Raw genomic sequence first — 15,158 nt, 5'->3', positions numbered from 1 at the left:
CCGATCAGGAATGAGAAACCTCTTAGAGGTCCGAATACAAGGACAGAAGTTTTTTAGTCTCACTAAGGATAACAGAGTCTCTCTTCACTTCACTAGGCCAGCAGAGACCTTCTCACAAAGAACCGAAAGGGATTTCCTAAGACCAAGAGGTTCTCCGGCTGGGACAGAGAACAATGTCCCTGGATACGAGACCTAACAACTGTGTTTCGTATTCTCCACCAGTGGACAGTCCTTTAGAACTCTGATTCGCCGAGGAAGCGACGAACTCGGGACATCCTGTCCGGACACTGCGCGTCAGATTAGTTTTTAAAGACCAAAGAAGATCTCCTGTCTTATGTAAGATGTCTTTTGTATAAACGTGTGTTAAATGTAAGTGTCTCTCTGTGTCTAACGCCACCACGCACATACGCAGTTCACACCTCGCCATCCTGAACTACACTTCCTCCTAAATTAAGGTAGTGTCGATCTCAACGCTAAGAAATATCTGGTCCGTGATAAGACATCACGGGGGTCCTCCATAAAGATATCCATAAATAAATGTGATATCAAATAGTTTGAGTCATTATCTTTATATTATAAAATATTGTATTAAATGTAATATGATAACACCTTGGGAGTTGAGACATGGATATGATCTCTTTTAGCTATTTCTTAGTATTTCTAAAACGTTTTAATAACATTTTGATCATAAATAAATTTTAGTGTTTTCATCTTCCCTTTCATCTGATATAGACTCTTCCTGGTCATGCTGACTCAGGTTTACTCTATCTTTGGGCGGGGTATAGTATAGTTTACGTGCAATTACGGCGTCATCATACTACTCCATAGTGCCGGAATCAGATCCAAACAGGTAGAAAAATCTTAAAAATGAGGTGATATTTATCGGGCTCTGTCCCTCACCATTCGACCTCCTAGTTATGGATTCGGTCGAACCTGCCCTTTTAGTTCCAAAGAGCAGAAAGAATTTAGAGGTAGATTTGATTATTTTCTACTAGCAGATAGTTTTTAAAACAAACATAAAATATTTTATTATTCATTGATAAATTGTGTTTGTAGAACTGGGCTAATTTCGTTGTATCACATTATAGAAATGTGTATTAAATGTTCTATCTAATAGAAAATATGTCATATTAATATATACTGTATAGAATATAATAAAGAAAACTTTAAGATTTTTGTGTAATAAAAAGGCTTAATTTTAAAAGTTAATATTTATAGATATTAAATTTTAAAATTAAATAATTTTATGACAGAAATTTTAATGAAAATGTATGTCTAATTATAAAAATCTTTTGTCGATTTAATTTAGAATTATACTCTACATATTTCATTTGGAAATAATCTACACTTTATGTTAACCCTTGATTATGAAGATTTTCCACTTTATCAATAAATTAAATTAAATTTATTTCATAATACTAATGATAATTAGTCATTAAAATTTTTTTTTACTTGTAAACTTCCTCGAGGACAGTATTCTGTTAATAGACAACAATTAGGAGGTTCCACACACGATCCAATAAATCTAACAATATGATCGTGATGTAAATCTTTCATCTATAAAACAAATATTATCTGAAAAGTTGAATAAATATTCAAAAATATTTAAAAAATTTTTTTAAATTTCATTTTGACAGACCTTCTTGAATTCCAAAAGAAGTGGTCTAGTTAATTCGATTCGAGATTTGTTAATTGGTTTGATAGCTACAATAGCACCCTGAAAATAAATAATTTTAAATGTTTATACCTTTTCATTTAATTTAAAAAATTTAATAATAAAACAATCAGTTTAAAATAAATTTTTGAAAAAAAATTTTATGTTAATATCTCAATCCATAATTAAAATAATTACAGTTATAACTAAATTTTTCACTTCTGAATCTGAACAATGTTCATTGAATATTAAAATAAAATAAATGCAATTTTTTTTTCTTTTTTTGGCCAGTATAATATTATTATGGTCAAAGAATGTTAATTTTTATACGAAAACTGATGGATGTTCATATTTAAACCGCTGAATAGCCGAGCGGTCAGCCTATAGTTCTGGGGGAATCGGGAACAAATCCAGATGGATCGAAAACACCAGGAATTTCTTGAGAGGAAGTCCATTACGGATATATTGGATCCCGTCCCCCACCATTCGACCGCCCCTTGACCGAAATCTCGATGGGCTTGACCATTCTAGCGACCACAAGACGGAGTGTAAAATAACTCATATTTCATTATACGAAGTAGATATAAGGATATGTATTTGATTCAACACCAGCTTGGTACGTTAACAAATATTATGGTATGATATTACACTTAAAAAGATTGAGATGTATTAAGATCGGAAGATCACTTATCTCAGATTCTCTTATATCTTCTAGTCTTAATTCGTACTAATTGATTTTTATTTATTTTTTCTCTAGACCTTCTCAGCGAGTGTCATTATTATGTCTTTCTTACACTCCCTAACGTATTCTCTGAATCTAGAATCTAAATTTCTTGCACTCACAAGCACTTTCTCATTTTCTCCTATGGATATCATATACACTCCTATTTATTCTTCCGTTTTCCTCTTTTCTTTTTCATTCCCGAATTTAGTAAACACCGTGGCATTGCTTTTACACGTAAATATCTATAGAAGTGACTTTATAATGTAGCATAATTACGATAACAGTTAATTATGACAATATTTTGATTACTTACTTTAAAGATGATATACACATAGTAGAAATTTATAGTTAAATTATGAATTTAGATGCTATTTTTAGTTGTGAATATTTATTCTAATATTTAAATATGTAATATATAATAAATGTAATAACCTACTTTCAAATATCCGGTTTTAATGAACATAGCTCTGTTCATTTCATTCATCGCTATTGTTTCAGTTGAATAGGAACTCTAAAAAAAAAAAAATTCATATATTAAATATATTATTTATATTTATTTATTTTTTATTTTTAATTCTTATTGTTTTTAGTAATACTTATTTTATTTTCGTCAGATGGCACAACTATACTGTATAACAAATATATTATATTCGACTAATATATGTTACGAATAAATTAAAAATATTTAATTAATAAAATTATATTTTTATTATCGTAGTAAAAAAATATTAATACGAGTATTTCATTGTTTTATCATTGAACAGATTAAGTGGCATAACTGGTATCATTACCTACACTGGGAATAATATGATTTTTTTTTAAAATAGATCTAGAAAGACTATACACATAGTCTTTCATCAAATTGGATAAGGAGAGGTCTGTGTCTTTTTTCTCATCCTTTAATTCGTTCTAGTCAGATGCTCGCGAGTTAATGTAAAAATCTACAATTGGAGCTGAATGGCCTTTGAAGATAATCCTTCTTTATTCCAGATAAGTAAATGATATCCTGATTGTATGGAATTGTAACCCTCCCATCCAAAGCTTCCTGCATACGATTAAAAATTCATGAATTTTGATGCGTATTTGTGAATTGTAGGACGTTATATTGTACATTGCTCTCGTTCCGTATTTGATATTTGCAATGAAATATTTAAATATTTTATTATGGATATAAAATAGCGAGATTTAAAAATTGTACGCTTTTGTTACTATTTTATTTTATTTGTCGTTTGCAAAAAGATCTCTAATCTATAGATTACAACTTATCTATTCTTAATTACAAATGTTTTAGTTACTGAAATCTTTGCATTTTTATTTATAGATTACGAGAGTTATTTATATTACATAATAAATATATTATATAATAGATAATATATATTTAATAATATAATAACTTTTTGACAGAATGCTAGCAATTACATATAAAAAGCGAATAATGGTATTGTAGAAATGATTACATCGATAAAAGAATCATAGTTTATTGATATTATAGTCATGCAAAATTTTCAAGGATTTAAACTTTTTAACACTAATTCTATTGTAAATAAATATTTATACTATCAGTTTATAACGAAATCTATAAATATTAAAATTAATTAATTTTTTTATAATTAACCTTGTAATTTTATATATGCCACAGTTTTTATTAAGATGACAACCTTCAAAAGTTGAGGTAGTCGCTTATATCTATTGTCTAGCCATCTGATTAGATCCATGCTAATTCCCATTACATTAAACTATGCCAAGTTGAGAATAATGAAATACAATACAGCAAGTCCTCACTTAACGTCGTTTTGTTATTGCATTATTGAGAAAAGATACAAGTACATTTGTAATCGTTTAAAATTATTGCTATTGAATTTTCTTTATAAACAATAAAATTGATTAAATGCTGGAGGTTTAAAACACAATCCAATGGGAAACTTAATTCTTGTTTATATCATTTATCTTATGGTAAAATTGATTTCGTTTCAATTTCCAAAAATCTATCAATAATGTTAAGTGAAAACTTGCTGTACATGGAAAAATAGAAAAGTTGTTTTAGGATTACAAGTAGTTTCTACTTTTTAATTGATAGATCTATTAGAAAATTAATTAATCATTGTTACAACATTCAACCAGCAATGGATATCACTCAGAATGCTTTGAAAAAAAGAAATATACCTTGCTGGAGTGTATTTTTACTATTATAATAATCGCGAATTCAAAAATGAAGTCAAGAAATTTAAGAAGGTAAAAGTAACATAGAGATTATTAAAGGAAAAAGTTTTATTGAGTATTATTGAGTTGTCGTTGTATTCCAATATTATGCAATAACTTTAATATACACCTTGTTAAATATAGTTTATACTGTATTGTTTTTTATTTAATTTAACTATTCATCTAGTCAGTAGATAAGTTTATTTCTGTGTATATCAGTAAGAAACAATTTGAATAAACAACTTTATGATTTGTGTTCATGCTAATAACATAGAAAAAATTACTCGTTTTGAATTTAACTCTGGTCAAAATATGGACGAATTAAATGTTTAAAAGATAGGAACATTAAAAATATATTTTAAAATTTCATTATTCGTGCTTACTTACAATTATACTATTACGATTTAGACTTATTTTTGAACCAGGTTTTCTATTAAGATTCTGTTTTGTGGTAATAATGTCATCCATTTGACTTTCCACGTCATAGAAGATAATTCCGCTTCAAGTTTAAAATGTCTGCAATAAATTTAAATACGTAATAATTACAGATTTAAAAATTAACAATTAAATTATATATTTGTAATAAATTTTTAAAACGAACACAATATTCAATGATATAATAAGAAACTATTTACCGATAAATAAAAAATGATGCAATACTAAATATAACAACCACTGTACTAAGCATTGTTCCAATAATTGTATATTGAGAAAGGGAATCTGGAATAAAAACATGAAATCGTGTTATATAAAAATGTAAAATATTTCCATTTATATTTCAATTAATCTATTATATAACAATTAGAAAGCGGAATCATTATATTATTTTACAATATCGTATGAAATTACAATCGAAGTTCGTACGTGTTTAGTAATTCGGAATTAAGACAGTGGAGGCCCTTCTTGTTCAATTATGGGCTTTTTTTAAATTGTTTTTAATTCTGAAATTTTACCTTAAAATTGTAAGAAAATCTCAAGTTTCTAAAAGCATCAATATAAACAGAAAATACAGTTTATTACCAACTGAAAAATTTAATGACATCCTTTAAGCAAATTTTAAAAGAATAAGAATGAATAAATGTAAATTAAACTTTTCCACTTCAAACTATTTAAATTAAAAACTAAAATAGCATTTTCAACTGTGAAAGAATAAATAATTGAGTCATATTCTACTCCAAGGTATTGTAAAACTGCTTAAATTAAGATACACGTAAAGAAAAATTTTCCAAATATTTTATAATGCTTGTCTAATAAATATTTTATTTACATTCTGCTAAATTTGTAAAAATATTTACAAGAAAAAAAGTCAATTTATAAAACACTTACTTTTATTACATATTTAAACATACTTCGTACTCTGTTCTAGAAATATTAACATGTTTTATGGCATCATTTGCGTGGCATCTAGTTTTATATATATAAAACTATCTGCTATGTAAATGATACCATTAAACATGTTAATATTTGTTCATAAAATGTTATGAAGTTCAAAAAGAGTGAATATAACATGAAAAATAATACAAATTTAGCCAAATAGCAAATTTACCATTAAACATGTTAATATGAACAAATATTAACATGTTCTAATGGTAAATTTAGCTATTTGGCTAAATTTGTATTATTTTTCATGTTATATTCACTCTTTTTGAACTTCATAACATTTTATGAACAAATATTAACATGTTTAATGGTAAATTTGCTATTTGGCTAAATTTGTATTATTTTTCATGTTATAGCTACGCCCACGGGTCTAATTTAATACCTTCGCTTCTCTTGTTTTAAATTGAGATATTGAGGGTGACGATTGCTAGTCTTTCCATAATTTTTAAAGCAATATTCTTAGTCTTAGAAGTCAAGAAAAGTGAAAGTGATTGTGTCACTTTCGCTTCTTCCTATTTTGATTTTGCATTTTTCTTCATAATCAGTAATCAGCTCCAGAGAAGCACCAATTCCATTCAACTTTCTTCACTATCCCTGTTCCTTAAGAGCTTTAAAAACACTTTACTCTTTATATACAATTCTTAAATTTTCTTCTCCAGTTACATTTTTCAAGTAAGTGCTCGTGTAACGGAATGTTTATATTTTGTCGCTGCAATTATAAAATATCTCTTGAATTTAGTCGTAGTGCATATCGAATTTTTGCTGTATTTACAATAAACAAAAATCACACTCAGCTTTGTGAAATACTTGATGAAGTAACAATAACACTTTCTGTTATTGAGAAATGTTTATTAAAACTAAAACAAAAACGTTTCCAACCTAATATAATGGGTCATCTTCAGGTGTAACTGAATTCGAACGCTTCTTCAAACACCTGAAGATAATCTATTATATTAGGTTGAAAACGTTTGTGTTTTAGTTTTAATAAACATTTCTCAACAGCAGATGGTGTATTTACATATGCATTCTCGCTTATTTCTCGCCTTTTATAAATATCAGACCCAACATGCCATAAACATAGATGCACTTCGTACGCTTCTAACAATTTTATAATATTTTTTAAGTCCACTTTCTGTTCACTTTTATAGTCTAAAAAATCTGAGTTCAATTATCAGCTATATATATTCTCTTACATGTAACAATTCGTATCTAGTGATAATAATTAATGATTGAAAAGACTCGTCTTGCCAGTCAATCTGCACATGTGAAGATTTTGCTGCTGAAAGTTGTGTTTATATCATTAATTATTGTACAACTACGAAGAAAAAGTATTACAACTCTTCTTTATTATTATTCTTATTATATAATTATTCTTACTTTTACATTTGTTTGTGCATTCGTATATAATCTTACACTTTGCAGGAAGATCTGCTTTGATATAATGTCGATCTTCTCGAAATCTCTATTACTCTTTCAAAATTTTAACCTTTATGGGCAAATTTTAATTTGAAAAAAGTATTCGGCAAGAATGTGTCTTGCGAGTAAATGATTTGATGATATTAATACGTTTTTGTGAAATGCTAATATTGTGTGATAGTGAGTGTTTTAAAACAGATACATTCCCTCGATTTATCCTGTGTAATGGCAATTACGAAGTCTGTCTGAAGTCATTTTATCAACATATTTTGAAAAAAAATTAAACTTTTACTAAAATAAATATAAAAATTTTTTATATCTCACCATCAAGACATTTCGAACCATCGAAATCACAAGGTGGAACATCTGGAGGAGGATCATTTCTACCTCCAGGCCAATGCACATTTTTACCAACAACATCAATCACCTGTTGATTTGAACCATAGTAGTTAGCAACCACCTAAAAATAACAAAACTATATTACTAAAAAATATAATAAGAGACAAACTAATATTGCATGAAAAATTAATATATAATTTTGTTTTATTTATTTTCATTGACGAAGAGAAAGCTTCTTATTAATGTGTCCAACTAAAATGCATAAAATGCACATTTCGAATAAAAATATGCCTCAGTTAAGGAACCTTGTAATTGCAGCATTATAATTATCTCGTACGATTCAGACCTCACCGCCTCTCCAAAAACCGCAAAAATATATACTTGAATAACACAAATAAAAACAAATTGTTCAGCATTTAACAAAAGAATCATTAATTTTATTTATGTTTAATATCATAAAGAAAGTCCTGACTTAACATTCGTTTTGTTATAACGTCGTCGAAGAAAGATAAAAGTAGGTTTACTGTACATTTGTAATATTAATATAAATACAGTTATTGTTGTTGAATTTTCTTTATAAACAGTAAAATGGATTCTATGAGGTAAACAATAGATGTTGGCGGTTGCAAGACACGATCTAAATTAAATGTTAAGAAAATTTTGCTTATACCATGTAGCCCACAGGAAAATTGGTTTCGTTATACGTCATTTTTGCTTCAGGTCGCCGTTTCGAAGAACCTATCGATGATTTTAAGTGAGGACTTTCTGTATTTTTTACAGAAAACATTATAATTTAAATCACATTTTATTTTACAATAAAAATATTACTTATTTTTTTATAATTCTAATTATTTTTCAGGTTACATTTTGTTCCGGTAAAATGCTTAGTTAACTGTCAGAACATTTTACGTTATGAAATAATTTTACATTATTTTAATAAAAACAAAAGTAATTTCATATTGATCTTACCTCAAATTCAGCTGTTACAGGATTCATATCTAAAAGAGAATAATCCATAATTCTATCTCCATTTTCGTCAATATTGATATTTCCTGTGATGCCTATTAAATAAATTAAACTTTTATAAATGATATCTTATTGAGTTTTTTCCTTGTATTTTACATCTGTTTCAAAATCAATTTTAGAGTTATTTATTTGAAATTAAATACAGTAGAGCATCGATTATCCGACCCCCGATCAACCGTCACATCGGTTAACATACCGCGTTCTAGTCGGCAAATTCAAGTGTCCGATAGTGATGTGGCGCTACAATATTTGGCTATGTCTTGGATACTTTAATATTATTTTTGTTAAATGTTTGCATGTTTTAGCTGGTAATATTGGCTCGACCATGAAAGGGAGGCCAGTATTTAAACCAGGTTTAATTTTCAATTTTTTTCTTTATTTTTGTATTTATTTTGTGCAAAATAAAAAAAAATAATTTTTAACGATACAATAGCGACAATTATTATTTTAAAAAATTTTGTTAGGTTTAACATCGATGAAAATTCAATGCGAAGTAGGTTAATAGCGATATACTAATTTACTAATTACATGGGATATACTAATGTATTTTTTCATACTTTTCGGTTATCCGTTTTTCAGTTATCCGACCAACCCCAGTCCCCAATCTAATCGGATAATCGATGCTCTACTGTAATTATAAAATCATAAGTTTAAAATTTACTTTCAGATTACTTTCACAGAACAGTTCACTTGTTGAAAAATATAAATTTATAAACGTAGTGAAACAAGAAAAATATACTTTGCTCATTTATGTTAACAATAATTTATAAATTGATTTTGTCCATTTATATAATTGATATTGTTTCGAAAATCTTTCTATTGATTTACAACATTCCAGAGAAAATAACTTCACATTTTTATAAAGAGAAAATAAACAGAAGATTATTAATTATTTCGTGAAAATACAATTAAAAAACTGATACAAATCGACTATAAAGTCATCACGTTTATATTTCTATTTCTCTTTCTATCTTCAATTGAAGCGACTCAAAGAGTAAGAATACCAAATGCTCTCAGATGGAAATCTTTCATAGATTTTTCCATGGTCTTTCCTTTTTTTTTCTTTTGTCTATTTTTATTATTTTTCAGCGATAATTTATTAATTATTATTGAATATATATGTATATATACATATAAAATAATAATAATATCTGTATATTTAAAAGTATTTCATTATTTATATAATTATTCATCAAAAAGTTAATAAAATTTACCTTCAAATGTTCTGTTCCACATCTTTTGAGTTATAACGGTGCCATTATACATCCCATAACCTTCATTTAAAGTTTCATTAACAGCAAGAAAATATAGTATAACTGCTTCATGGAAAGCCGTTACATACGTATTTACCTACAGAAACTAATATTGCATTACATATTTCGTTATAAAGATTGAATAATATTACTAAAATAAATAAAATGTTTTTCTGATAAAATTGATGAATATTAACATTGATTAAACATTAACTCATAACATATTTATATTAATACAAAGCAAATTAAAATTGATTTTTTAAATAAGATTTTACGTTATCAGATCGTTAATTTGAGTGCAGTTAAATCTCGATATAGGCCCTTCTAAACAGCGTCAACCTCATAAAAATGTAGCAACGAGTTGCTTAACGGCAACAAAATTTAAAACGATGTGTGGCGCCATCTGTTATAATATTTTATTTTAAAAACTTTTTATATATTGTAATTAATTATTATAAAATGGCAAAAAGCTTAATTTTGAGAGTAGGGATGGGTTTTATAAAAAAATTTTAAATGCTAATAACGAGTATCATCATCATTAAGTCTGACCGTACTCGAGAAACACACGACCTTATTTCACTCCCCCACTCCTCGACCTTTAATCACCAAAACTTAATAGAATGAATGCCCCTAATGGGTGTACTATAGATTACCACCTATGGAATTTCAGGACTTTGATTATATATTTGAACTCAGGGAACCGAGACGAGTTCGACGGTACCCTATTTTTGGACCGGAGACGAAAAATAAAAAAGTTATCATACTTTAGTTACCATACTTTTTAATGCTCTCATGAAGACGGCACCATAGTTGCTAGTACTGCCATCTTGCGGTAAAGTCTGCAAACCATGACGTCGGACTACGATCGTCTCCAGTAGGGTTAAACACACGATACGAGAGCGGAGAGAGCGACGCGACTTCCGATCATCGCGCGATCGCCATTTCGGTTAATGTTACTTATGGCAGCGAACGTGGTGGCCGTTTCCGCTGTTCGTGCTCCCGACTGACCTCCGGAGGGGAGCCGCCGGCAGGCCGCCTGTACTATACTAAACGTCACTAGTTATTGATTCACGGTAGTTCTTGAACAAAGTAAAAAAGGGGGCGATCGCTGGAAAAAAGTATGATAACTTTATTATTTTTCGTCTCCGGTCCAAAAGTAGGGTATCGTTGAACTCGTCTCGGTCTCCTGAGTTCAGATATATACTCAAAGACCCGAAATTTCATAGGTGGTAATCTATAGTATCCCCCTCTAATAAACAAACTTCCCTGCATAATATTAGAAATTTTCGACAAAAAGCACATATTGATTAAGTTTCAAAGAGGATAAACAAAATTGTTTCCACATACATGCATTCTAATATCCATACATATAGAGAAAACCCGAATACAGTAGAGAGTCGTAAATCGGCACCCTGGTAATCGGAAGGCCGGTAATCGGCACGATTTTCAGTCGGACTGTGTCGTGCTGAATCGAACGTTTTTGATACTAAATTTACTTTCAATAATAAATTTTCCAAGGTATACAAACAAAGTTTGAGTCCTTTTTTTCTATTTTCTTCCTTTATTCCGGTCAGGAACCACTTTGCAGCTAGCGACATGAAGTCAAAAAAACTTCTAAAATAACGAACAAAATACTATTAGACGATTCACAACACAATTAAAAATGATCTTCGGCGCCGGCCTGTTTCTGTAGGCTACGGCGCTTACAAAACATTAAAAACTGTTAATCTTCCACAATAGCACCCGTGTTATATAATCGCTTTTAGCTGCGGGCCCTCTGGCGGATTCGAATAATCACACAAAAATTTACATATTTGTACAGAACTCAGGAATTGAAGAAGTTTATTTAAAAGTTATTTTAGAAGTTTTTTTGACTTCATGTCGCTAGCTGCAAAGTGGTTCCTGACCGGAATAAAGGAAGAAAATAGAAAAAAAGGACTCAAACTTTGTTTGTATACCTTGGAAAATTTATTATTGAATTTAAACTTCAATTCCTGAGTTCTGTACAAACACTAAATTTACTTCTAAAGTATAATTTTCATGTTTTTATATTCTTCAATATATTTATTTTGTTTGTACAAAATGCAGAAATAATTTTTAACGATACGATAGCCACGATTATTATTATAAAAATTTTCGTTAGGCTTAAAATCGACGAAAATTCAACACGAAGCGACACGCAACGGAGAAAAATTTGAACATCGGACAGGTTAATATATTTTTTCGTACATAGACCGTAATCGGAACAAATCCCTAATCTGAACAACCCCAGTCCCCAATTGATTCCGATTTTCGGTTCTCTACTGTATTCTTATTTTTGCATTTCTCGATGTTTCAAGTTCCCGAGTCCAAAAATGCAAATATGTTTGGGCTCATTTTTTGACCGATCGCCATACTTTCCCTTTATTATATGTAACAGCCGGGAAAATAATTAAGCGTTTTGCGTTTACAAGTGTTAAAACTTCAAAATTCTCAAATAAATAAATAAATAAACAAGTAAAACGCCAAGGCCTTATTTGGGACAAGACTATGTCTGGAAGACTCACTACTAAACGGGATCACTTCGACGCTCACGGTGGGTCTCGTTCTCATTCTCCAATCATCTTTGGTATCGCTGGTTTTGAGCGCGATCATTCAAACTCTCCGCCGGCCACAGCCACGACCACGAGGTCTTCCACGATACATTTTCATTGAAATTAACCTATCGAATGTTGAAATTTCTCCCCGTTGCGTGACGCCCCAGGTTGAATTTTTGTCAATGCGAAAATTTACCGTTTTTGAAAAAAATAATGGCGGATATTGTATCGTTCGCAATTATTTTTTTATTTTGCACAAACGAAATATATATATATTAATAAATGTAGAAAGAAAAAGTAATTCTATTTCGGAAGTTAGTTTTAATATAAAATTATAAAATTATAACGATGCGCCATCTAGTTTCAAAAAGTTCCGATGATGAAACGAGATATCTCCGGTCAATCGCTCGAGGTTAGCACGTGGCGACCAGAAATATGTGGGGAATAACACGGGACAGGTAAATGGGTTTGTTTCAAAGATTCGTTTGTCAAAATTCGATTTAGCAACATTCGCTTTTCGAACTTACCAACGAACGTGTTTGTCAAAATTCGATTTCACAATATTCGTATTTCCAACTTTCTAACCAGCAACGCATGCGCAAATCTCGCACTACTGCCTGTTTGTAGAGTGTCGCCATTTTGTATTTTATTGTGTTTCGGTTCTCGGTCCCTAACTACCTACAAGTCTGGTTTTTTTATGCGCGCATGATTTGGGCACCTAATACTCTGTGCCAAATTTTAACTCCTGACGTGTACTCCTTCAAACCTCTAAGCTGATAAGACTGCAGGCAGTACGGTTTTATAAATAAGACATAGTCTTGTTAATAAACGGGGGTCGACTTTGATTACAATACTTTCCCGTGTTAAGTGATAACAGCTGGATAAGTAGAAGTACTGTACATATTACAATGTATCCTGTAAATCAAACAACAAAAGTATTGTTTATTTCAAAATAATACAAATAAACTGAAAAAATAATGATAAATTACGGAACAATCCCAGATTTGATAGTTACGACCTATCGGGGTGACTCGTTACTTGAATATTAATGAGTGTGCTATATTTGGAAATGTTTTCACACTCACCAACTGTAAAAGGGAAATGCAGTCGTTGTTTACCAAAACAAATATTTCCAACACAAAATGTGATAGCATTCTACCGTTTTCACACAAATTTGATTGATGTATAATTAACACTATGCATTCTCTTGAAGAAAAGTTATATTAATACCGGTGATAAAAAAATTAAGTAAATCTACAGTACTAATAAAATATGGAGTCTGATGTCAATTCTATGGCGTTGAATTAACTATGTACAGTACTACTTATTACAATGTTTGAACTATTCGTAAGTATGATAAATAACTTTTAAATAAAATATTTTTAATAGATTTTTTGCTACAATAATGTTATCAATTAGGTTTGGCATGCAAATACATCTTGATTGGCTTAATCGGAGAAGGCAACGCAACATACAAGCAATCTGCCAAGGGAGATACTTCTTGGGAGGACTTTCTATTGGAAACTGGTCCTTATTTAACTGTTAGATACATAAAGAAAACACGAAAAATACGTATTATTGCGCCCGTTGCTGAAGTTTCAATCCGAGAGAAATTGTCAATATTCATTGGTTTCATCTACTCGGGCACCGCATATTATTGATCATAGTGTTTAACCATAATATTAAAAAGGAAAATTAATTCCAATACAAAAATATATGAAAAATATTAAGAATAATAGATTATACTGAATGGTTGATGGCCCTGAGGATAAAAGCACTGAATTCTGTAGTTAATCACGGGTTCGGCCTCACTAACGGGCTGGCCTCGTAGAGTTTTCCGGATTTTCATCATGTGTCTAACGCCCATATAATGTTTTCCCGAAGGGTAATCCTTGGTAGATCGCCCAAGTGTTATCTTATTTTATTAATCCAATCCCGCGGGATAAAAGCGCTATACTGCCACTCTGCTCGACTCATATTTTTCATTGTTTTTTTGTTCTTTCCTATCTGCAAGTACTAATAGAGAAGTTTTTAATGTAAACGATGGCTTCGGCTAGGTCCACATTAAAGAGCTTATCAAACTATACTTTTTTGCAACATAGCAAGCATTAGATCTGCTTATTGATAAACAATTAATAATTACAAAATCTTATATGAAAGCATTTCATACTACCTGCGACATGTAATCGGTTAAGAATGTTTATGCATTACAAATTATTGATAAATGAGGTCATTCACCAATTCTGAAATTTTACCCATCGGTAAATGTTTTATTCATATAACCCTTAATTGTTACTTGCTCTTAGTACAGTAATTTATACTACTTTAATTTCTTACTTCAATTATACAATGGATTAATTACTATTAATTGATTAATAATTATTATAATTATTAATTAATTTTCAAGTTATATTTTTATGTCCTTTTAATGTCAGTGTGAAGGTTCGAATATAAGAATAACGAGATTCGATTAAAATTTTTATTTTATTTGCCAACCGATTTTCGACAGTTAGGGTTAAATCAAACACAGAAACAAAAAAACGGAAAAACACCGACAAACTTTCTCGTAAAAATTAATCATAAACTATCGT

The 15,158-nt window shown here is 29.7% G+C and overlaps 1 pseudogene; it reads right to left on the bottom strand.

Moving 5' to 3' along the window:
- LOC136980834 (atrial natriuretic peptide receptor 1-like) overlaps positions 1–15,158 on the bottom strand; it is a 159,005-nt pseudogene that overhangs the window by 44,026 nt on the left and 99,821 nt on the right.

This window comes from Centruroides vittatus, unplaced genomic scaffold (genome assembly GCF_030686945.1).
Source record: "Centruroides vittatus isolate TY-2023 unplaced genomic scaffold, ASM3068694v2 contig_726, whole genome shotgun sequence".
In the NCBI taxonomy this organism is placed as follows: Eukaryota; Metazoa; Arthropoda; class Arachnida; order Scorpiones; family Buthidae; genus Centruroides; species Centruroides vittatus.
Note: the sequence above shows the minus strand (reverse complement) of the source record. Positions and strands in the feature narration are given on the sequence as shown.